The sequence below is a fragment of the Mus musculus genome, chromosome 10 (genome assembly GCF_000001635.26).
Source record: "Mus musculus strain C57BL/6J chromosome 10, GRCm38.p6 C57BL/6J".
Taxonomy (NCBI): domain Eukaryota; kingdom Metazoa; phylum Chordata; class Mammalia; order Rodentia; family Muridae; genus Mus; species Mus musculus.
The window spans coordinates 24,361,864-24,387,364 of NC_000076.6; the positions used below are offsets into that span (position 1 = coordinate 24,361,864).

A 25,501-nucleotide genomic window follows, 5' to 3' on the forward strand; every position below is an offset into this window, starting at 1 on the left:
GTGATATGCAAAACATGTATTCAATTCAAATATTAGTAAAAGAAATGAATATTGCCTTATAATAAATACATTTTTAATTCTCTCTCTCTTTCTCTCTCTCTCTCTCTCTCTCTCTCTCTCTCTCTCTCTCTCTCTCTCTCTCTCACACACACACACACACACACACACACATTGCTTTTTGAGATAAAGTCTCACTATGTAACCTAGGCTAGACTTAAACTCACTATGTAGCCCAGGTTGACCCTGACATGTGGTGTTCATCCTGGCTTAACCTCCTAAACTCTCTAATTTCAAGTGTGTGCCACCATGCCCAGCTTAAACGGGTTTTGTACTTTTAAAAATAAGTATCCTAAAAGTTCATTTAACAGTCTTCTCAACTTTTCAAAGCTTTAAAAGGGTTTTACTTTCAAATTCCCATTTGTTTATATGTAGCTGGTAAATCCTTGAGAAAATATCTAATGTTTGCGGACAAAGTTTAAGGCAAGAAGACAGGGTCTTTTCTAATGGAGTTCATATCATGAGCACACACTAGCTGTAACTGACACTTAATTTGCTTATTTCTTTCAAGGACATAAAAATCAAAGAAGAGAAATGATTTTCAGTTATACAAAATCCTCTTTTAGACATTCTGGGAAACATATTATTAAAAAGCTCTTTAACATAAAACCTTTTCTCTCTGTTTTGTCAAAATTCAAAAATAAATGAATGATACACCAATGTGCACCTGTCTACAAGACATTCGTAACTTGTCCTTTGACCTCAACATCTAGGCCTGCCCTTTGCCTGTATTTATCCCTTTATCAATCATTCTTATTTACAAGTTGCTGTTTTTGTCGGCTTAGCTCAGAGGCATATTACATTTTCTAGTGATTTATTCAATAATTCTGGGAAATCATCAGTTGTTTTGATTGTTAGATGGGGCAACTAATTAATTGCTCACTTAACAGATTGCCTCAGACTGTGTTAGCAAATCAGAGTATATTTAATCTTATTTATGCAAATGTTGAGGCACCAGGCTAAAGTTGCCCCTTTAAAAAACGAATTATTCATCACTGTGCTATTTGTTAACAGGGAAGAAGGATTCCTGAAGAAGTCAATCCCCAAAACCATACAGAGGTTGGAGGTCAAACGAGATGGAGTGTCAATTTATACATAGGAATTACAGCTGGGTGTCTCTATTACATCTATGGGACAACATGGTGGCCATGGTCACACTAGATTGAAAAGTGAAAGGAGCCATAGTATGACCCATACCTTGTCATTAGGACAAGTTAAAAGCCAATGTTACAGTTTGTACTTCGTCTTCTATTGGTTCTGGAATAAGCTGTCTTTGAAGTTATCCACTCATGCCATAGAATGAACTAACTCTTACACATGACCAAATCTCAGACAGAATTTTCATACACCTTACTTTGATGCACAGTTACCACCAAGTTGTCACATATATAGTTGTTTGACCATTGAAGAACATGCCTGTTTGACATGAGGAATATGTGGGTATTCCAGAGATATTGAGTTACTCTCAGAACCAAGCAACAAATGCTAAATATCCCTGTAATTTGGATAGTCCCAGTGAATAATATAGTCTACGTCTCAAAGCTAATCCAATAATCAGCAGCCTATCTAAGTAGGTGTTGGCTTAGTGGCTGAGAACATGAACAATCCTGGGTTCCATCAAAACCCAGCCACCCACTAGCAATCTGCCTTAGGCAAGGTATTTGCTCCTGTCTGCCATTCATCAGTGAAATGCTTATAAAGTTATGGTGTAGGTTTACAGACTAAAAAGTAAACGGCAATAGTCATTGGGTTGGCACTCAAAAGGAACTGGAACTCATTCGTAATCATTTTAGGTACAGTTATATCTAGATGTTAGCTGTCAGTTCCAGAGCAGACGATATCTATAGGAGTGTATTTAAACTCCCAACTCATGTCCTGAAACAGCCAGTACAATTCTACTTATAATTTAAATTAGTTAAAGGAGACTTGAACGGAGCACACTGAAAGGCTCTACGTGAAATAGGCAAGAGCAATAGCGACTGCATAAGAACTTTGTCCCAGATTGTCTGGAACTTGACACAAGGAGTACTTATTATCCTGTTTATTTATTTGCACGTTTTGCGTGTACTTATGTAGTTTATGTTTGTGCATCCATTCAGGTATGTTCACACGTGTGTGCTCATATATGTAGAGTTCGGAGGCTGACATCCTGTGCCTTTGGCTAGCACTTTCTGCTCTTCACATTTCATTTTGAGACAGTTTCTCACTGAAAGGGAGCTCGCTGAATGGCAAAATGGCTGGCCAGTGGTCTCTGAGGATCCACCTAACTCGGTTCCTCTTCTACAGAGCTAGGGTCGCAGAAGTGTAGGACCAGGCCTTAGCCTTTTATGAGAGTGCTGGGCATCCAAATTCAGGTCCTGGTGCTTACACAGCCAGTGTTTTACCAACTGTGCCATTGCTTCCACCCCATACAGTGTGTGTCTCAGTGATGCTGATACCCTGAATAACCAGAGAGCCAGAGTTCTAAAGTCCAATCTTAATCAAGTAGGCTTAGTAGAAACTGTACTTAGTGGAAGGAGAACATCATGCAAAAATTACTAAGTAGCCTGGGACTTCCTTATTTTGGTATAAGTGCATTAAATTTGTTAGTAATTTAGTGACTAAAATTTGTGGACAAGGCAGTTTACAGGACTATCAGGTTATAAGGCTTTACATTAGCGAATGGTTTTACAAAGTGCGTTCCAGTAGAATCAGATATCTTCTACCAAATGCAGGTTCATGAGAAGAAGGCATTGAGACATAATCACATTATGTATGCAGGGCAATTTTAACAAGGCTGAGTAGGCAAAAATCACACTATAATCACTAGTTTAAAAAAAAACAAAAACAAAAACAAAATGAAAAAGAACAAATCAACTCTTCCGGATGTTACCTGTAACAAATTGTCTCTTTTAACTGTCCTCTGGTGGGCTTATGGTAACTGTATCAAGCAGGAAAGCAGATTCCTAATGGAGTTCTTAAAACCTGCTGTGTAAACAGTCTCAGAAACTAAAGAAAACAGTTCATGAATATAGGGACCTGATTCTTCCTCTTTCCCCAGCCCCAGGGAATTAAGGTCTCACATAACACAGGTTGCACTTGCTGTTTGCTGCTACAGCAGAAGTTTTCTTTGTAAGCCTTCTGCAAGCAACATTCCGAAGGGGAAGGGAGCTCACTGGTGTTCAGAACTCTGTTGTTTTTCTCCCTAGATGGTTCAAATATATTAACTTGGGTTTCAACTCCTCCTTCCCACAGAAAGAGCAGGGGAAAGTGCTTGTTTTCTTCTGGCCTGGGCTGCGATGTTTTCCTTTCAGCTACAGAGAAGTCTAGAGGGCATATGTCTGGGTCAGAGACAGATGTCAGCTGTGTTTTCAGTATGCAGGTAGGTGGTCTCAGACTCCTTGGCAAAGTAGCCTTATAATGAAATGACTGCAGGGACAAAGTACCTTTGTCAACGTGCCATCACAAGCTGTGCTGCTGTCCCCACTGATAGACTTATCTTAAAGGTTACAGACCACCAGAAAAACTCAAACTCTGCACAGACAGTCGCCTTCAATGAATCTCCCTTTGAAACATAAAATAAAGATCCTCGAGGCATGCGCAGACCACATCAGTTATGCACAGACCACATTTGAGTCGCATAAATACCTTGTGAGCAACACAAGAACCACCTCATTGACCCAAAGCCATGGTGGACAGCTGCCAAGAGACTCACAGTGCAACCACAGAAAATATATCTAAAACCCTAGAAACAACTGAGAGTAAGTGCTGCCAATGAAGCCATGGCAACCTCGTGATCAATTAAATCAAGTAGACCATACTTCTTTGCAGAAACATCTTAGTTTATATTACCTCTGTCCTTTATGTCTATTATTTTTATCTCGATCACGTTCTCCCTGCCTAACTATATAAGCACATTCCTAATTTTGCAGTCTGGTTATTGACCTGTTAAGGCTTCCATGAAGGTACTTGGGAGTCATAGATAGTTCTACAGGCAACAACAATTGATTAGTGTTTGTGGTTTGTGAGTGTGCGCGTGCGCGCACATATCTATTGTTCATACTGATTACTTTAGCTCCATCCTTCTGTACTTCTTTCATAGACATCAAAAAGAAGCAGGAAGTTAAACAGACACTGAATGTCCAGTTCTTTAGGAACTGTGTGATCATTAAAATTTATAAAAGAACTGACTGAGAACCTGAGATTCACATGTGAGAGATTTCCATTTCCAAAGCCTAGGAAGGGAGACGTACTGAAAAATGTCATAGGATAGTGTTAAGCCTTTACGTAGAAGTGTGTTCACTACGTATATTTGTCACAGAGGCAGCTGTATTCTGATTGATGGAAGTTACTTGGTGAAGTAATGCTAAGAGCACAGATGATGTCGTTTGCGGCTTTGGTTTTAAGCATGAGGTCAGTTTTCATGCATTGCAACCGTATAGCACATCATTGCTCTTACCAACATCTTCAAAGTTTAGTTTTACTTCTACAATCGACTTCAATTTCAGTCATCTTGGGACTAAGCTTGGTTCTTTCAATCATTCAAATTTAAATACATCCTAGATGTTTGTTAATATTACCATCTATACATACTACTTTCTTAAATGTCAACATGGTTTGACAGATGGTGGCACAAATAGAATAAAATTGATTGAACTTGATTGAACTTCATCCAATCTCTGGGCTATCCATCACCAAGGTCAAATGAAGCAGCCCATCTAAGCCTGTCGCCCACAGTAGATTAGGAACCAGTGCTGAACATACCCCTGGGATTTGGGTTTGAAGACAGTAGGTTATCAAATGAACATTTTCTTTACATTTCAATAACTACTTTTAAAAACTTGATGGGTCCAAGAAACAAAGACCCAAACCTATTGCCGATTTTAAGAAAAACAGTTTTAGATAGGAAAGAAAAATATAGTATTATGTGGGTCTCTTAGAGTCTGAGGATTTAGGGACGAGGTGGACTTTTGTCCCTCTGTCATTGCTGCTTTTACTGTTCAGTATTCGGTATGTTTCTCAAAGGTTCCAGCAGTGACAGTGCCCTTTGCTCCTCTTGAAGGGGATTCCTCAACCCGAAAGGTCTCATCAATAGGAAGCTCATTCCCATGCGGTTCCTGTGTTTTTCACCAGACATTTTTGAGGTCCTGATGAAGTCCAACTATTTCTGTGTGGACCACATAAATTTTACGCGAGTCATTCCATTTATTTTTATTTAGGGAGGAACCTGTCAGGAATTTGCTTTACCACAGAACAGACACTTTCTGTGATTATTATTTGTTCTTTGTAGAGTACTGGTGGGGGTTTTGAAGTGTGAGATGTCCAACAGAGCTGAGAATTTAAAGGTCATGCTTATGGGAGAGAAACCTTTCTCTCTTGGCACGTGGTAAAAACGAGTGGTTATAATTATGAGTTTGGTCTTGGCTCTTTACACAGCTGCTTCAATTATTTCAAATCTATTGTCAGGTTTTGTTTTAAAAAGTGAATCAGGCCAGTGAGATTATTCATACCAATGACCTCATCTTGTGGGCATGTGCCCATCATTTGAGTGACTTCTATTTTACTGTGTATCATTGTCTTTGACATATTAACAATAAGATTTAGTCTATCGTGGTGAGAAAATGTCAGATGCAAATGAAAAAAATTCTGCTTGTGGTTTGAGTGTAGGAACACACATGCTCACATCTCAGACACGAAATGTCATTGGTGGCTCTTCTTGTGGGCGCACAAGACTAATGTGCAAGAGTCTGTGTCATTCCTTTCGTTTCCTCATGAGGAGGAGGGAAGAAAGGGGCACAGCTTTGGAATCAATCTCTCTCCTCACAACTTTGTAAATGTGCCTCTATAGGAACTGTGCTCATACCAGCTCTTCTTGCAGAGCTGCAAATGTCATGTTTGTTTCCCTTTATCTCTTCTGGGTTCTCACTTTGGACCTCCCTCTTCCTTCCTTCCTTCCTTCCTTCCTTCCTTCCTTCCTTCCTTCCTTCCTTCCTTCCTTCCTTCCTTTCTCTCTCTCTCTCTCTCTCTCTCTTTCTTTCTTTCTTTCTTTCTTTCTTTCTTACTTTCTTTGTTAGTTATATATTATTATATATACTATATTATATATAATATAAAATGTATATACACCAATATATGTATTATATTAGTGTACTCATATAATATATATTTATATATACTATATACTACATAATGCATAATATACTACATACTATATATGATATATAAATTAATACATACTGCATAATATATAATATACAGTATATAGTATAATGTATGATATATAATACAACATTTATAATGTAATATATGTAATAGGTAATAGATAATAATATGTAATATGTAATATAATATACAATATGATGTGCAATATATGATATGTACTGTATAATATATAATATGTATACATATAATATAGTTTATATAATATGATACATAATACATGATGCATAATACATGATACATAGTAATACATAATATATAATAATATGTGTGTAAGTGTGTTTTGTGTGTGTGTTTGAGTTTGAGTGTGTGCACACATCTGTGTCTGTGGTGTGTGTGTGTCTGAGAATGAGTGTGTGACACTGTGTGTGTATGCCTGTATGTGTATGCGTTCACATACATTTGGAGGTCAGAAGTTGACACTGGAAGTCTTTCTTAATGGCTATTCACTGTGTATGCTGACATGGGGTCTCTCTCTCTCACTTGAAGCCAGGGCTAACCAGTTCAGCAGTCTAGCTAGCCAGCTTCTTCCAAGGATGCCCGGCCTCTGTTTCCTGAATGCTAGTGCTGCAGTTATAGGCAGGGAGGTAGGCACCTTGTGTAACACCTATTGACTGCTGGGCATCAGAATGCTGTACACAGCAAGTGCACTACCCACTTAGCTACCTGCAAGGAAATTTATTCCTGGACAAAAATGGACTGAATGGAGAGATGTAATGGCAGAAAAGGTATTAGACATTAGCTCACCAGGGTCCACTTTAGCTTCCCAGCTGAGCTACTTGCCCAGTGCCAGGCAAAGCCTCTTATCCTTTCTTTCTGTCTTCTCGCCCCTTCCCATGCCAGCCCTTTCCCTTCCTATTTCTGTTGCTACCTGAAAATATCACATACGTGTTCTTTTTTTCACTGAAGTGAGAGAACAAACTTCCTTGTAACATAGCTCTCATCAATCATTCTATTCTTGGTTAAATTTTTTCCCATCTTCTCACCCTGGATGGAAACAGAATGTTACACTTATCTGGGAGAGATACATATTAAAGGAAAATGTGGCTGTTCTTGGCTGCTGTTATTTGAGAACACTTCAAAAAAAAAATATGGGTATCTAGAAAACAAATAACCCAATTTAAAAATGGGGTACAGACCTAAACAGAGAATTCAAAAGAGGAAAAACTCAAAAGATTGTGAAACACTTAAATATTCAACATCCTTAGCCATCAGGGGAATGCGGGTCAAAATTGCTTTGAGATTCCATGTTATATCTATCAGAATGCCTAGGATCACAAGTGACAGCTGATGCTGGTGACAATGAAGAGTAAGGGCAGCACTCCTTCACTGCTGGTCAAAGTGCAAACTTGCACAGCCACTCCAGACGTCAGTGTGCTGCTTCTTCAGGAGGATGGGAATTGATCTACCTACCTCAAGATCCAACTATACTATTCTTGGGCACATATCCAAAGGATTCTATATGCTATACAGAGACACTTGCTCAGCCAAGCTCATTGCTGCTCACAATAGCCAGAAATGCAAACAAGCCACATGTCTGCCAGTACATGAATGGATAAAGAAAATGTCATCCATTTGCACAGTGAAGGACTCACACAACCATTAAAAAATGAAGTCATGATATTTTCAGGTAAATGGATGGAACTAGAGAAAAATTATCCTTAGTGGTCTACTGACTGACATTGTGTGTCAACTTGACACGAGCCAGAGTCATCAGAAAGAAAAAAAAAATGCCTCTATGAGATCTAGCTGGAAGACATTTTCTCAATTAATGATCAGTGGGGGAGGGTCCAGCCCATGGTGGGTGGGGCCATCTCTGCTCTGGGTTCTATAAGAAAGCAGGCTGAGCAAGCCAGGGAAAGCAAGCCAGTAAGCAGCACCCCTCCATAGCCTCTGCATCAGCTCCTAACTTCAGGTTCTTGTTATTTTTGAGTTCCTGTCCTGATTTCCATGAATGATGAACAGCAATGTGGAAGTGTAAGCCAAATAAACCCTTTCCTCCCCAACTTGCTTTTGGTCATAGTGTTTTGTTGCATCAGTGGAAACCTTAACTAAAATAGCGAGGGATCCCTGATCTAGAAAGACAGAATATATACATATACATATATGTATATGTATATGTATGTGTATATATGTATGTATATACATGTGTGTATATGTGTATATGTGTGTGTATATACATACATACATATACACACATATATACATACATACATACATACATACATGTATATACATGTGTGTATATGTGTATATATGTGTGTGTATATATACATACATACATACACACACATACACACACACACATATATATATATATTTATACACACATACATATGCAGTGATTTGTATAGAAAGCCTTTATGTCTGGCTTTAAATGAAATGTATAATAAAGCCTATGTATCTGGCTTTGAGAGAAATGTCTCAGCAAAGCCTCTGCAATGTTTTGGTCAATCAGCAGGACCTGAGAAATTATTATGAGATTGTTTGAACCTTGATAAAATGTTGTCTCTCTGGAAGGTCTGTTCTTGGTGCTATGTGAGAGCTTGCAGCTAAACTAATCTTGGTCTTAAGACCCTCAGGGCAATCCTGGAGTTTAAACTTTTGATTATGGCTAGCCATGGTTAAAAGGGACTGAGATTTGTATGTCTGCTCTCATGAGCACCAAAGGGCAAGATAACTTTGGTAGCTAGAAACTTTCCCAGCCCCAATTAACCTTGTAAGGTGTTTGAATAAAGCAACTAGTATGTGCTGGCTGTCAGTCTTCCCCACAAGGCTGTACTCCTCTGCTCCTTCAGAAAATGAAGGCTTAGCATCTTGGTGAGTGTGATGGTTTGTATATGATTGGCTCAGGGAGTGGCACCATTAGGAGGTGTGGCCTTGTTGGAATAGTTGTGACCTTGTTGGGTAGGTGTGTCACTGTGGGCATGGACTTTAAGACCCTCATCCTAGCTGCCTTTGAAAAAGTTAGAACTCTTAGTTCCTCCAGCCTCATGACTACCTGGATACTGCCATGCTCCCACTGATGATTATGGACTGAACCTCTGAACCCGTAGGCCAGCCCCAATTAAATGTCCTTCATAAAAGTTACTGTGGCCATGATGTCTCTTCACAGCAATGAAACCCTAACAATGACAGTGAGCTTTTCTTTCTATTGCAGTATCTATGACTAACATCAATCAGTATGCATATTAGCTTTTAAGTCAGTGAAAACCAAGATACAAGCAATAAAACCACATAGGTTAAATGTAGGAAAATGGAATGGGGGTGGGGGTGGGGTAACAGATAGATTACCAGGGAAAGGTATATAGAATAGATACTTATAGTTGGACAAATGGAGGGTAGAATGAGAGGATCAAGTAGGGGAAGGAAGAGGTTCTCACTCTCTTGAACAAGGGAGGGAATATAGGGAGAGACAGATAAGATTAAGATTCATTTGAAGGGTAGTATGGAATCCTAATATAGTAGAAGCTTCCTAAAATATATTCAAATGTGAAGATTGTGTAAATCTCCACCACATAATGGGGGAGAAAAATCCTGGACAACTCTTGTTACTAAATGAAACTTCCGCTACCAGAAATGGGTGATACCTAATTGAGTTGTTAGCCAAAGGGGTTCCATGAGAATCCCTAAACAACCCAGGCTCTTGCCCAGCCTATGGCTTTTGTCCCACCAACTAATAACAAGGCCCCATAGCTGAAGACAAGACCTACACAACTCACTGAACATGGGGAAGTCAAGCTGGTTCCTATATAAAGCCTTCACCCCTTCCTGCTAGCATCTTTGGTCCAGGAAGGAAGGTATATTGAACTCTACCAAAGAAAACAGGTAAACACCAACCCAGCTACAAACCCTTAGCTCTATAATCCTGCATAAAACATGCTAATGCAATGGTGGCACAATGTTTGTGGCAATAACCAGCCAATGTATGATTTGACTTAAGGCCCACTCACAAGATGGAACCCATATCTGATGCTGTTTGGGTGAACAAGAACTTGAGACTAGATAGCTCAGGGGTCTAGGGTAAAACAGAATGCTGCAGTTCTACTAAAGTAACAGCAATAAAATTATCCCTGGTGACATTCTGCTATACTCATAGATCAATGACCTGCTCAGCCATCATCAGAGACACTTCCTCCTGTAGTAGATGGGAACAAATACAGAGATTCACAGTCAGAAAATGTGCAGAGAGTGAGCGATCTCGAAACACTCAGCCCTAAACAGGATGCGCCCTCAGGGCTCAGAGAACAAGGCAGAAGAGGAGGCAGGAAAGGTGCAAGAGCCTGAGTGATGGCTGACATCAATGAAACCATGGCTTCCAGACAAAACAGACAAACATACGAACAGAGACTGGTCTGCACCAGATGGGGTCCTAGAGCAGAAAGACAAAGTGAACACATAGCCTCATCCCTGACCTAGAAGAAGGTATCTAATTGATAACCACTAGCAAATGAAAACAGTTTTCTACAAGGAAGTCTCACTTGGGAAACAAACTTTTCCTTTTTTTTTCCCCTTGATTTTTTGAGACAGGGTTTCTCTGTGTAGCCCTGGCTGTCCTGGAACTCACTTTGCAGACCAGGCTGGCCTCAAACTCAGAAATCCATCTGCCTCTGCCTCCCAAGTGCTGGGATTAAAGGCGCCACCACTGCCTGGCAAAACAAACTATTCTTAAGGGTAGATCACATGACATCCAGTAGATGGCCAACAGAAAACTCACTCAGCGGTATCTTTGAAGGTTCTTAGTCTCACAATGTCATATCAGGGCTGCTGCTTTTTCTGATACTTTTCTCCTTCTCCTCCTCCTCCTCCTCCTCCTCCTCCTCCTCCTCCTCCTCCTCCTCCTTCCTCTCCCTCTCCTTCTCCTTCTATCTTCTTTCTCCTCCTCCTCTTCTTCCTCTTCCTCCTCTCCTTCCTCCTCTTTTTCATTCACATTTCATTTTTCTCTCTTTTTAATCCTACAGGTCCTTTGCGGATATTATGACATTTGCTTTTGAATTTTTATGGGATTCCTGAGGGTAGGAATGAGTGGGTCTTTGTAGCTATATCTGTCTCTTGTGCCTCTTCTCAGACTCTTTTCCTTTTGTCTGTTTGTTTGTTTTATCCAATTCTGATGCATTTGTTTTTGTTTACTCTTTATTATTACCCACTAGAGCCCTGTTTGTTTCTAATGAGAGACCGAAAGGGGGTGGCCAGGAGGAGTAGGGGAAGGGAAATCATAATCATGATACATGAAAAACTATTTCCACTACAAGAAAAAAATTATTGCTGTGTCACTTAGAGAGAAAATCAAATCTTTTGAGAAGTATCCCACCTCCTCCCCTCAAACGTATTTATCTGGATCAGAGCACTTACAAAGCATGTTGTTTGTCTCTGCTCAGTGTGATCTGGGTGTTTAGCTGAGTCCCGATGAGTAATTGTTTGAACCGCAAATGAACTCATAAGAAATGTAAGCCGATAATCCCCACATCGGCGCCACCTCAGCTAACTTAGCAGGAAGTTATAATCTCACACTCATCACAAAATTTGAAATAGAGAAAAATGAGACTGCTGTGTATGGCGGGCTGTGTCCCTAAGCTCAACATTCAGGAGGCTGGGAATGAAGATCTCTGTGAGTTCAAGCCCTGCCTGGGCTGCACAAAGCCACTGTCTTTCCAGGACACCTACTTAATGAGACAGTGTGAAAATACAAACCAAAATGAACAACAGAAGACAGGACAACTGTGTGTGAAACATCCTTGATTTACTGAGTAGTACTTCTTTTCTCATTTGAGTCAAATTATCTCACCCTTAAGCAAAATTGAATAATAACACATGACTCCAAGAGGGATTTCCTTCCTGGGTGATGGTGGATAAACTTTAAATGATACAACATGAAAGTGACACTCTAAATGATAAAACGCAAATAGAAAAATAAATTATTATGACACAAAGATAACATGTTTTCTCATATAGTAGGAAAAAATGCAATTACTCATGTTGGCCCAGTGCCCATTCTGAACCTTGCTTTGACAGGAAATGCTTGGTCCTGAGCGTGTTGTAGGAAACACGGAGCTTTGACGAGGACGTCAGAGGGTTGGCATTTCATTCTCTACAGAATACCGCAGGGAAAACACTCTGTGGGACTGCTGCTATGTGAGGGGGAACCCAAGGGGCTCCCCACTCATGCTTGGCCATCAGAAGAGCAGACAATTAGAAGTTGTAAATAACAGGCAAGAGTAGGGAGCTGAACTGAAGTTCCTACCTGTGACAGCTGAAGCCTGGGCCTGAGAAAACTCTCAGCCTTTTCCTAGGTGACTCCCCAGTGTAGGTTAGAAACCTCTAGAATGTATTCCTTTGTGGGAATTTACAAAGAAACATAAGGTTTGTGTGTGCTTGTGTGTTCATACCCCCACAAACACAATGTGCATGTGCGTTCATACCCCCATGTGCGTGTGCGTGTGCGTGTGCGTGTGTGTGTGTGTGTGTGTGTGTGTGTGTGTTTGGATCCTCTATTTGTTTTATAAAAATTCCATCTTTTGGGTCACTTGGCCCAACTTGTTGCCTTCCATGACATCTGCCTCCTGTAAAACTTTCCTAGTTGTATATTTTCAGTATAAACGTGTTCTTGACAGTTTTACTGTTATGAAATGAACTTGTTTGTGGGAACATTTGCCAATTCACAGATGTCTTATTTATAGTCCGCGGGAAAGCATTTTTCTCCATTTATAAAGCAGACTTTCTATATGTGGATCTTCATAGTCTTAATATTCTTCTTAACCATAGAAGTTGTAAGGTCAGCACTAATCTGAGATCACTCAACTTTGATTAATGAAAGTTAAAACAAAAACAAAAATGGAGCCAATTGAATATTTAAAGGTAAGTTCTTATTTCCATAGTGGTTTTCTACTCCTTTTTCTTTTATTTTCTTTTCCTTCTCCTCTTTTCTCCCCTCTCCTCTCCTTCTTCTCTCCTCTTCCTTCTTTCCTTTTTCTTCTCCCTACCGTCTATGCTTAGGATACTATCACTAGGCTATACTTCTTGACACATAATTATTTCTTAATCCTCCAAATACATTGTACCTTAGGTGGCTAAATGGATTAGGCAACACCTGCTGCCCTTACACTTTACTGAAATGCATCGTATCTAGCTGACTTTATTATAAGATGACCATTTAACAGGCAAGGGGTTTCTGGGTAGTGCAATCAGAGATTAAAGTTTGGTCACATAGAAACAGGTATAGAAATTCAGTGGTTTATTGATTACACACAATCTACAAGATGCTACTAGTTCAGAAAGCATAGTGAGAAACAATTCAGATATAGTCTTTGCCATCATTAAGACTGTCACAGACAAGAATAAGCACATATAAAATCCTAATATAATAAATGAGCCTCGAAGCCTCTAGGCCACTTTATACAGGGAATAGCTAACCCAGGTTGTGGCATCAGGAAAGAAAAAACATAAAAATGGTAGTACATCAAAAATTTCAAAGTGAGGAGATGGAAAGTTAGGGCTCTATTGAGCCATTGCTCCATGACAGATGATTCTTTAGCATAGTGGCCTAAAGCACCCATTGTACTGCATCTTAAAGTCAGATATGAGTTAGGAACTAGGGCAGGGATTGGCTGGGAGAGCTCTGCTTCATTTGACTTGTACACAATTGATGGTATTCCACACTGTAGATTCCACTTGACAGGAAACTCTCATGAGTTGTAATTGCTGTGACTGCCTCTAGCTATCCTGGATTAGATTTCCATGCACAGACACCTTACATTGTGTAAACTAATAAAACAGTTAGAATGAGATGCAGAACTTCACAACCAGACCCTGATGAAGGTTTCTGAGAGCCTTGATATTAACATGAGATAAAATAGAACCAACTTGAATCAGATGAAGCCACTTTCGTCCTGACCACTATATATTCCTTCTGAGTCAAATCATGGAGCTCTAGAGGTCTTTCTATGTCTGGGACCCTGCTTCTGTCATTAAGTCGTCGTCGTTGTCCCGTCCCCCCCCCCCCCCCCACACACACACTGCCTTAGTTACTTCTCCATGGCTGTGACAAAACACCATGACCAAGGAAACTTATAAAAGAAAATATTTAATGTTGGGCTCACACTTCCATAAGATTGGAGTCTGTGACCATCATGCCAGGGAACACAGCAGCAGGCAGGCATCGTGCTTACAGTAGCTGAGAGCTCACATCTGATCCACAAGCACAGTAATGAGGTAGACAGAGCTACTTGGAAAATGGACAGAACTTTTGAAACCTCAAAACCCACACCAAGTGATACAACTCTCTCAACAAGGTCTTCTAGTCCTTCTCAAATAGTTCCACTAACTGGGGACCAAGTATTTAAAGCTATGAGCCAAAGAGGGGCCATCCTGATTTAAACCACCACATTCCATTCCCTGCCCCCCCACAGGCTTTTGACCATAACATAATAGAAAATATATTTTCTATTATTCAACTTCAGTGGTCCTCATAGATATTCACAGTCTGAACCCAGTATAAAATTTCAAAATCTTTTCTGAGATTCAAGGCAATGTCATAATTGTAATGTCCTATAAAATAGAAGGGCAAATTACATGCTTCCAAATAGCACTGAATACATGTGACCATCCCAAAAGCAAGGAAGGCAGCCAAAACTGAAAAACTCTACAGCGTAAATTCTAAATCCTCTGACTCCAACTCTGTCTCAGGTCAAGGGCTCCATCCTTCCATCCCTGTCTGCAGACCTCCCTGCCATACATCCCAGGGCTCCTCCAACATCTTCAGGTCTCCGACACAATCCAAGCTTCATGTTCCCAGCTTGGTGCACTGGGATGCAGGGACTCCCTGGAAACACTGCTGACCTTAGTGACTCTCAACCCCAGACAAAGATCCCATAACCCCTTTACTCTTGTATTCCTCAGAACTCTAGAGCCAAACCCATGTGTTGATTCTGCTAAGTTAGGCCACTCACTTGAGATGGAGCAAGGACGCCCTCTTTGAACTATATTTGCATAAATTTTTACTTTTGTGAACAGAGAAGGCCTTAGGACTTTTGCCTTTTATAAGTTGGAACCCTGGCTGGGTGTGGCCTTGCATGGGGGACACTACTTCCTGGGTTCCATTTCACACTAGACCTTTCCTATCTCTTTCAGCACAAGCTTTAGCCCCAGTGTTAAATTTCCTGGTGCTCTTTTTCTCCTCAAACTGTACATTTTGTGTTTCTTTTTGTCCTACTTGCTCCTTTTCACTGCAGACCTGAATGAGAGTGACTATGAATAATAACACAACACTGTCAGGATTAGCCAATGAAATTAGTCCAAAACCTTTCAGTTTTTCTTCAGAAAGATTCTTAGAGCAAGATCCAGTCACATTCTTTGCCAAATTATCACAAATGTAGTCTCTAGCCAAGTTGCTAATATTGGTCCAGTCTGAAATCTCTTGAGCTGCGACCTCCATAGAACACATTGATCTCAGCACTACTGTTTTCCAAGGACCTACTTGGATGGTTTCTTTTTTTATTATTAGATATTTTCTTTATTTACATTTTAAATGTTATCCCCTTTCCTAGTTTACCCTCCGAAAATCCCCTATCCCTCTCCCACCCCTCCTTCCCAGCCCACCCACTCCCATTCCTGGCCCTGGCATTCCCCTATAGTGGAGCCTAGAACCCTCACAGGACCTAGGGCCTCTCTTCCCATTGATAACCGAGTAGGCCATTCTCTGCTATATATGCGCAGCTAGAACCACAAGTCCTACCATATGTTTTCTTTGATTGGTGGTTTAGTCCCAAGGAGCTCTGGGTACACTGGTAAGTTCATATTGATGTTCCTCCTATGGGGCTGCAAACCCCTTCAGCTCCTTGGGTCCTTTCTCTAGCTCCTTCATTGGGGACCTTAAGCTCTGTCCAATGAATGACTATGAGCATCCACTTTTGTATTTGCTAGGCACTGGCAGAGTCTTGCAGGAGACAGCTATATCAGACTCCTGTTTTGTTAAGGCCTATGTAGAGTGTTTAAACTTTCTCAGTCTAAAGTCCTAAAGTCTTTTACTTTCTAAAAAACAAAACAAAACAAAACAAAACAAAACAAAACAAAACAAAACAGCATGTTCAAGTTTGTCACAAGTTTCCCACTTCCTGGTACCAAGTTCTGTCTTAGTTACTTTTCTATTGCTATGAAAAAGAACACCATGACCAAGGCAGCTTATGAAAGAAAGCATTTAGTTTGAGACTCATGACCATCACTGCAGCAGGCAAGCAGGCAGGCAGACAGGCAGGCGGGCATGGTGTTATACAGAAACTAAGAGCTTATATATGATCCACAGGCACTGTAATGAGGCAGAGAGTGATAACTGAGAAGTGGCTTGAGCTTTTGAAACACCATAGTCTTTCCCCAAAATGATATGCATGCTACAACAAAACCATACATTCTAATCCTCCCCAAATGGTTCCATCAACTGAGGACCAAGTAGTCAACCTATGAGACTGGGAGACTATTCTCATTCAAACTATCATACCCATCAATCAAAGTCTGCATGGTTCTGGATCCATCTGCCTCTTTCTTTATTCTCATAGTACCCAGGGGTCAAAACCCATACACTGAGACAGAGATGTTCTGGAACAGTCTTCCCTTCATAGTAGCCCACACTTTCCAAATGGTACTTCATGAGAGGCAGCAGAAACCCCTGGCCCCTCAGTATATTTATCTCAGTGTCACACCTTCAGCTCTCTTTTGGTTCCAAGTGAGCCTTAAGGAAATTCCAGATCAGAGGAAGAGGCATAGGATATTGTAAAAAACAAAACAAAACAAGACAAGACAAAACAAAACAAAACAAAACAAAAAACAGGGGCAATGTACTTGATGAGCCATTTATATTCAAGCTATTCTACCAGAAAAAAGGTAAAGGAAAAATCACACCTTCAATATTAGGGTTTGGGGGAGGGGTCGGTAATGAAATGCCCATATTTCCCTCATTTTCTTCCTATCTGGAATGAGCTCTGCCCGTCCTTCGGCAATGGCTGTTGAGAATTTTCTGGATACACCCAGCCACTTTTCTCTTAAGAACCCCGCACAGCTTAAGAATTTTCCAGCCAAAGGGAGAAACTGTGGAAGTCAACGGCCACGATCAGATGCCCTCTGGCCCTCGAAGTCAATGGTCATCATTGGATGTTGTCTGGCCGTTGTCCTAGTGGCTCAGGGCACCTCTGGTTTTTCACACTCAGTATTTCATGCCAGCTTTAGCTTATAGGGTAAATACTTGATGCTATGGCACACAAAGCCCCATGTGGTCTCCATGTGACACCCTCGCCAACGTAAGGAGTTAATATCAACTAGTGTTGGTTATCACTGCACGCGATGTTACTTTTGTAAAGTCTTGTTCTGAGCTTCTGGCAAGCCTCCAATCTTAGCCATTCATTCTGCTGAGTAATCTCCTGTTTATTTGCCCTGGCAATCAGGGCCAAGAGAAATTTGGCCAACAATCTGAGGAGGGTCAAGCTGGTGTGGGGGAGAGATACCCCGAACATTACAACTAAAGAAAAAATTAAATCACACTTAATCTGGAATAATTTATGTGAGATTACCTACTTTTACTGCCAATGAAAGTGAAGGCTCAGTATTGCTTTCATTTTTAATATTCTGAATCTTTTGTCTGGGTATAAAATGGCCCTTTGCCACAGATTTTAGGCCTTCAAGCCAAGCAATTTATAGGCTACAAATAAAATTGTTATTGTGCCATAAACAGCCTCATAGACAACAAACAATTTTTTGCCTGTCTCTCTAGTCTGAGTAGACTTCTACTGTGAGTTGCTTATACATTAAGCATAAACATGTAAACACACATATACATAGAGATACATACACAGACATACACATAAACACACACAAATATAGACACACAGACACGTATATAGACATACATACACACACATACATATATATAGACATACATAGACATACAAACATACACATAGACATACACAGAGAGACACACACATACACACATACACATGGTTTATATTAGAAACAATTTTTCTTCTGCTTAATGAATCTTTGAAAGCTTGATCATGAAGTTGTAAAATCCTGAGGTCCGAATGGCAGATTTGCTCCCCCGAGTTCTGAGTTTCCTGTGAAACTGAGCATCTGAACTGAACAAAAATGTCCTTTTCTCAACCAAAAATGGGATGCCAGAGGCCTTTGGGGTGAGTTTAGAGATCATGTGCAGGAAAGGTCTGTGTGGTTTCTTCTGCCTGTTCTTCTGGCAGAAGAACCCAGCTGCTGGTGTTCAGCTAGTCTGAGTGGCTCTAACCTACATTTCTCATTCTTTCTTCCATCCCTTCCAATCTGCAGTGACATCTACTTCATTCACAAATTTTAGGGTTGAAGCTGTCCTTTTTTGGTAAATTTTAATGTTTTGTTTAGTCACTGAAATTTTTCTTCTGCCCTACATCAGAATGAGAACTGTTTAGTGGGAGTTGACAGCAGGCTGTGTTTTATGCCTAGGCTGCCCTATCAGAGCATAGACATATCACAGGATCGCAGATGCTCACACACAAATAGTTTGGAGAATGTGAAAGTTCAGGAGATGAATGCAGAAAGCAGGGGAGGGGCTTTGTACTTTTACAGTCAATGTGCAGACTCATCTTCCTAAGACACAAGTGGGGAGGGGATCATCTAGGCAGCTTTGAAGATGAAAAGAAATGCAAGCAACCCATAAAACTTGCAGATTCGGACATCTTCCAAATGGAGAGGTGATGCTGACAACACTGACAAGAATGTGATTTGTAGTCTTATAGCAAACATAACAAACAAGAAAAGAGGGGGTGGAGAAAGGAAGAAAGAAGTCCTTATCAAAACTAGCCCATTTTACAAAGAAAATACCAGATATATTAATAAAGCCAGATCTCAGTAGGCCCTGAGACCGTACTGACACTGTGACAAAGTACCATTCAGGCTGTAAAACTCTGCACGTAAGCAGTACCACCTGCCAAAACTAAAACAAAGGCCCAATTCATCCAAGTCCATAGTTCTGGGAAAGGCTCAAAAGGTACTAATCTTGATTTCTGGTTTCTGCAGTTCTGCTCTAGCTAACTGTTCTTGTTAACTGAAGTATGTCTGCCAGAACATGTTTTCTATGCTTAAAAGCTCACCCTGAAAAAGGCTCATGGCTACACTGGGATCCTGAGCATCCAGTGTGGTTGCCTACTGACTAATAAAGACTGTCTATTGGCTTAAACCTATGTCCAAGCACTTTTCCCTGGCGAATACCCCACAACAATATCATAAAAATATCAATTAAAATTAATCTCACAGATAATTATTAATTAATTCACTTAGTAAGTGAATTAATCCAGTTGATAATTTAACTAGTAATTAATTAATCCAGTTGATAATTTACTAATTAATTAGTTAACCCAATTGGTGAGTGGTATTTTAATTCAAACAGGTATGGTCTCCTTTGCTAGGCCCCCTCTATCATGAGCCTTTAATGCTCAATGTTCTTTTACTTGTAGTTGTTCAAATGAAGTGCTTACTCACATAACAAGGCCAATATTCAATGTATCTTTCCTTATAAACCATGAACAAAGCTGGGGGCGGGGTTGCTGGCACACACCATTAATCCCAGCACACAGGAGGCAAATGCAGGTGGATCTCTGAGAACTTGAGGTCATCCTGGTCTACAAACCAAGTTTCAGAACAGCCAGGACTACATAGAGAAACCCTTTCTCAAAACAAACAAAAACTAACCAAACAAACAAAAACCATGAAAGAGACACCTGAACAGCTATGAAATTGCATGTTAAGCAATTCTGGCCATCCTGTAGAAGAGAAAGCTTCATGGAATTTTGGAATTGCATTCAAACTGATGAATCTATTTCAATATATATGCATATATATGTACATATGATTATCTATTTGTCAAGTTTTGATAGACAATGGCATGTTTAATACACTTAGGGAAATAAAGCACACAGTTTTATTTCACCGTCATAGCTATAGTACTCCACCCTGACCACTAGGTGGCCACCCGGGCCCCTGTCTTCTGCCAAGACTTTTCTCCAGAAGCAAAGAACCCTGCAACAGGATTTAAGTTAAGGAAGGGCCGGGCTTTCAGAATTACAGCACTGTTTTTATAATCGCTTTTATTGACCTCCAGGCCAGAAGCTGAGCCTTGAGGGATGTGCATGTGTTCATGTGTTCAAAGAATTTTCAACAACACAATGTGTAATCGTTTTCAGTAAATTCACAATTAGCAGATTTTGTTTGTTTCATTGAGATACTATAAAAGGTAATTTTTATGGATGGTCAGGAGTTTTTCTGACATATTCTTGAAAGAGAGAGTGTGTGTGTGTGTATGTGTGTGTGTGTGTGTGTGTGTGTGTGTGCATGTGTGTGCTTGTGCATACTTATTTCATTCTTGTCTGGGTACATATGTGTCTATAGTTGCTTATGCACCAGTATGCATACATGTTTGGAGAGGCTAGAGAACAACTTAGAACCTCTTTCCTCAGATAGCATGCAGCTTGGTTTTTGAGACAAGATGTCTCACTGATCTGCATCTACTGGTTAGACCCAGTGGCTCCCAAGTCCCACGTATTGCAAGCCCATCTCTTCTTCTCCAGCCCTGCGTGCCACCATGCATGGCCTTCTATGTATGTTTTAGGAATTAAACTCAGGTTCTAATGCTTGCAATTGCTTTGCCTTTCAAGCCATCCCTGCAGCCATATTACATTCCTAAGAGAACATGGGACACTGAATCTCACGAAAGTCCTTTCTTTGGCAAGAAGATAAATCAAGTATTTACAAAACTTAAGAAATTCATGTTCCACACTTGAAGTAATATTTCATCATGAAACCAGAATTGATCCAATAGGATGAAGACTTTGGGCAGCTCTGTGGAGATAACCATAACCTTTACCCTGATTCGTAGCGATTTGTAGAAAATGCCCTCCTTTCATCCCATTTAAACTGGATACCAACTCTTTTCCTCTTTGTTTAAAAGAATCTTTCTTCTTCCTTTTACATTTCTTTTTACATTTTATTGTAAATGTATGGGGGTTTGCCTGAGTGTATATCTGCCCAGCATGTTGATGCCTGGCACCTAAGGAATTTAGGGGACGATGTTAGATCCCCTGGGACTAGAGCTAAGCATGATTGTGGGTGCTGGGAACTGAGTCCAGGCTCCTCTGCAAGAGCAGCCATTGCTCTTAAGTGTGGAGCCATCTCCCAGGCCTGTGTTTTCATCACTTAGGAAGAAAGAATTTTTCAGCACACAATGTAAAAAGGCATGAAATACTGTCTCGGAATAGATTCATTCCTGATTCAATATCCCAGTGACTCTGAAATTATAGGAGAGCAAATCTTACCATCATCATCCATGCTATGGACGTGCAGCTGAGTTTTCCAGTTTAAGTTATTTTCTTTATGTTGAACACATATTTTTGTGTTTTTCTCCACATTATTTGCTTCAAATGTTGTTATATTCCTTCTTCATGCTTGAATGTTGTGATGACTGATCTCACTTGCCAATTTGTTCGGATCTGGAATGACTTGAAAGATGAGCTCCTGGTTCTGGGAAACAAATTTATGTTGTTTATAAGTTGTTGGGTTTGTAGTATTTATTTGTTATTATAACAATTTGAACAGACAAAGAAGTGTACTATGGATGATCCCCAACTTAACCGCGGTTAGATTCTGTGAGTATCTTTACGATGATACGAAAGCAAGAGCTTTCATTTGAAAGAATGCTTTGAATTCTGGCCTGGTCTTTGACTTGCAACATTCAATATGGTTCTTGTTTGAGACGGTGAGCAGAAGCAGCTCTGAGCATTCAGAGGATAGAATGTTCAGTCTTCATGACGACCCTGTGAACCACTGATATTCATCATGGGATCAAGGAAACTGAAGCACAGAGCAGTTAATACAGTAACCAAGGGGTACACAGTTAGGAAATATAGTCAGGACTCAACCCAGACAGCTCGGAACCAGAGTCCACATTCTTAATTATTGCCATATGTGTTTGAAAGAAAAAGTTTAAACCCCAAACCATATTAGAACAACAGAGAAGGGAGCTTTCACTAACTAAAACTGTGGGAAAAACTTGAAAGTTGGAAAACAAATAGAAACAGAGAAGCACTTGGTAAACAATGAGAGCAGGAGGCAGAGATGAGGTGGGTGGGGAGGAGACAGGAGCCATGGAAACCCTTAGGGTAATTGACAGGACACAGTAGCCAGAGTAACTAAGAGGCTGACTCTTGCTACACCACTTCTTGGCCAGTCAGGGTGTCTGCATCCTGGAGGCCCCAGTATGTGGGGGCTTGGGTCAGGGACTAAGACATTTGAGTGGTTGGCAAGATCAGAAGCGGGTGGGTGTTCTGTAGACCAGCCGGCGCTGCCTTCCATTCAGTGCAGGCCCCTGCCTCATCCAGGATATCTCTGCAAATGCTTTTCTGCAGACTTTTCAGTAAATGGTCACAGACCTTAAACCTTGCTTGTGGGATGCAACCATGTGGCAAGTAATCGAATCAAACCAAACCAAATTTTGAAAAGCCTGACGAGACAACCATTATCAATTATTTCAGATTACAGTAAAAGGGAGCATGTATATTTAAGTTAAAATACTTACATATGAGAAACTCAGAAAAGCTGGAAATGAATATCAATGCTATTAAAAATAACTCAACAAATGATGATTATTAAACTTCAGCCAAGTAGTTGCTTGCAAATGAAGCAAAACTGGCCATGTATTAAATAGTTGCTGAAGATGATTTCTTTATTGATACATGGGATCATTAATTTTCACTCTATTTACAAATATTTAGGAGTTTCCTATGACAAAGATTAAAGTGCATCATCAGGAGGTGCAGACATGATGGCCCACAAAGAGCACAGAGATAATAGACTGGTTTTCTGGACATCTGGAGGCTGAGGGCTTGGAACCCATGGACCCACAGTGTGGCTGTCAAGGAGAGAGTAGGGTTCACTAACAGCTCTGGAGCCTGCGTTGTCCTGCCCTGTCCTGCCCTGTCCTGTCCTGTGAACTGTTGCGTATTCTCAGAGAACATCTGGGACAGGTATGGTACAGCAATGGACAAGAGCACTAAGTCTCAAGCACTGAGCCGGGCGGTGGTGGCACATACCTTTAATCCCAGCACTCAGGAGGCAGAGGCAGGTGGGTTTCTGAGTTCGAGGCCAGCCTGGTCTACAGAGTGAGGACAGCCAGGGCTACACAGAGAAACTCTGTCTTGAAAAAACCATATATATATATATATATATATATATATATATATATATATATATGTCTCAAGCAGTGTTCTAACAAAATAGCTTTGAGTAAAGGCCTTGCTGTCCGTAGACCTGTCAGTGCCACAAGCATGATATGACAGAAATGACACAAATATCTATGATCTTTTCATGTCATCAGTATTTATTTAGCAACAGTAAACCCACAAAGTTGGGTTGGCAGTAATTTCCAAGTGACTCTAAGTCACGTGATAGCAGGCCAAGGCAAACATGGGCCCTTAGGTTCTGTTCTTAAACACTAATACTTCCTCTCAGATCACATATTACACACAGCACAGTCCCTCTGTGTCTGTATGATGGCTAATCTTGGTTGCCCATTGATTAGCTTTAGATTTGACTAAGAAACCTATCTCTGAGAAACCCTGTATTTCTTAGATGAGGGGAAGAACTTTCCCTAGAGGAGGAAGCATTTTTTGTGGCAGCCATATGTAAAGAGATGTAATGGGAAGGCAGGGCTAGTTTTGTCTATATGGTTTTGATCTGCTGATGAGTGCATCTATTCCACCGCGGCTGCCACTGCTGCTGCCACCGCCTCCGCCCCACCGCTGCCATTACTGCTGCCACTACCATCTTTCTCTAATAACAGAACCCTGTTTATTCAGTCTTTCAACATGAACTGAAAACTCCAGGAATTCTTTATGACTTCAACACCATAACCATATTGGAATCGATGAGTGGATCATCCAGTCTTGTGGACTAAACTGTATTCTGAGCCTTCAAGTATGCACACAGTCACTGTCGGACTACTCAGCCCGTACCATGCAAATCACTTTATTTTATTTTATTTTATTTTATTTTATTTTATTTTATTTTATTTTATTTTATATATGAGTACATTGTAGTGATCTTCAGGCACACCAGAAGAGGGCATCAGATCCCATTACAGATGGTTGTGAGCCACCATGTGGTTGCAAGGATTTGAACTCAGGACCTCTGGAAGAGCAATCAGGCTCTTAACCGCTGAGCCATCTCTCCAGCCCATGTAAGTCATTCTAATACGTTCCTCTCAAAGTATCTTTTACATTCCCTTTGCCCATCCCATTCCTCTGGAGAATTTTGATTTCTCAGCTACCTTTGTACTGCTCTTATAAAGTACCATGACAAGGCAACTTATGGAAGAAATAGTTTATTGGAGTCTTGCATGGCAGCAGGCATACGGGCATGACAGTGAAAAGAAAGAACTAACTAGGGATGGATGGGATTTTGAAACCTCATATCCTCTTCCCATAAAGCCACACCTTTGAATGCTTCCTAAATAGTCCCAACAAAGGACCAACTATTTAAATATATGAGCCTGTGGGGACATCCTAATCCAAGCGATCACACCTGACTAATGCAGAAGGTTACAGAATGGTGACAAAAGATTAAGGAGTGTGCAGTAGAGTTCAAGGAGCTCCAAACAGACCTGACTGAGAAGCAAGGGAGTCTATGTGGGACAGGAGGAAGGGAAAAAGAAAATAAGTGTAGCTGGGGCGTTTGCTGGAGTCTCCTCTCAGTCAGGCTGCAGGGCCACAGGGTTGATCACATGGCTGAAAAGTGGTGTCAAGGTGCAGAAGTGAGGTATGGGTCTGTGGATGCAAGACCAGATCTCTATGGATGGATGGACAAATGGACAGATAGCAATTCCAGTAGGGCGTGTCAATCCTGGGCATCCAGCTGAGCTGAAGCCTACACGGTAGGTGGTCATCTGACAGATCCAAGGAGATTATTGTTCTGTGTTGACCTGCCCTGTAAGGATGCTTCAACCTTTCCTAGGTCTAATGTGTTCTGTAAGTTGTGGGGAGCCTAGTTTTTTTTTTTTTTTTTTTTTGGTATGATTTTAATAGGCCTTTGTGTTCATATAGTCCCAATTTACTTTGATAAATTTATGGAGTGGCCTCTTTTTTACTTTTAGGAAGAAGTCATTGTTCAGCCTGTGCCTTATAGCTAATGTTGGAGAGATGGTGTTTATGTGCCTAGTAAGATACACGGT

General features: G+C 40.6%; 1 long non-coding RNA gene across 1 annotated transcript in view; it reads right to left on the minus strand.

Moving 5' to 3' along the window:
* Gm15270 (predicted gene 15270) overlaps positions 1–25,501 on the minus strand; it is a 264,116-nt gene that overhangs the window by 30,176 nt on the left and 208,439 nt on the right. Inside the window, exon 4 of the long non-coding RNA NR_163910.1 lies at positions 21,594–21,798. This is a non-coding gene — a long non-coding RNA (predicted gene 15270). The remainder of the gene's footprint in view (positions 1–21,593; positions 21,799–25,501) is intronic.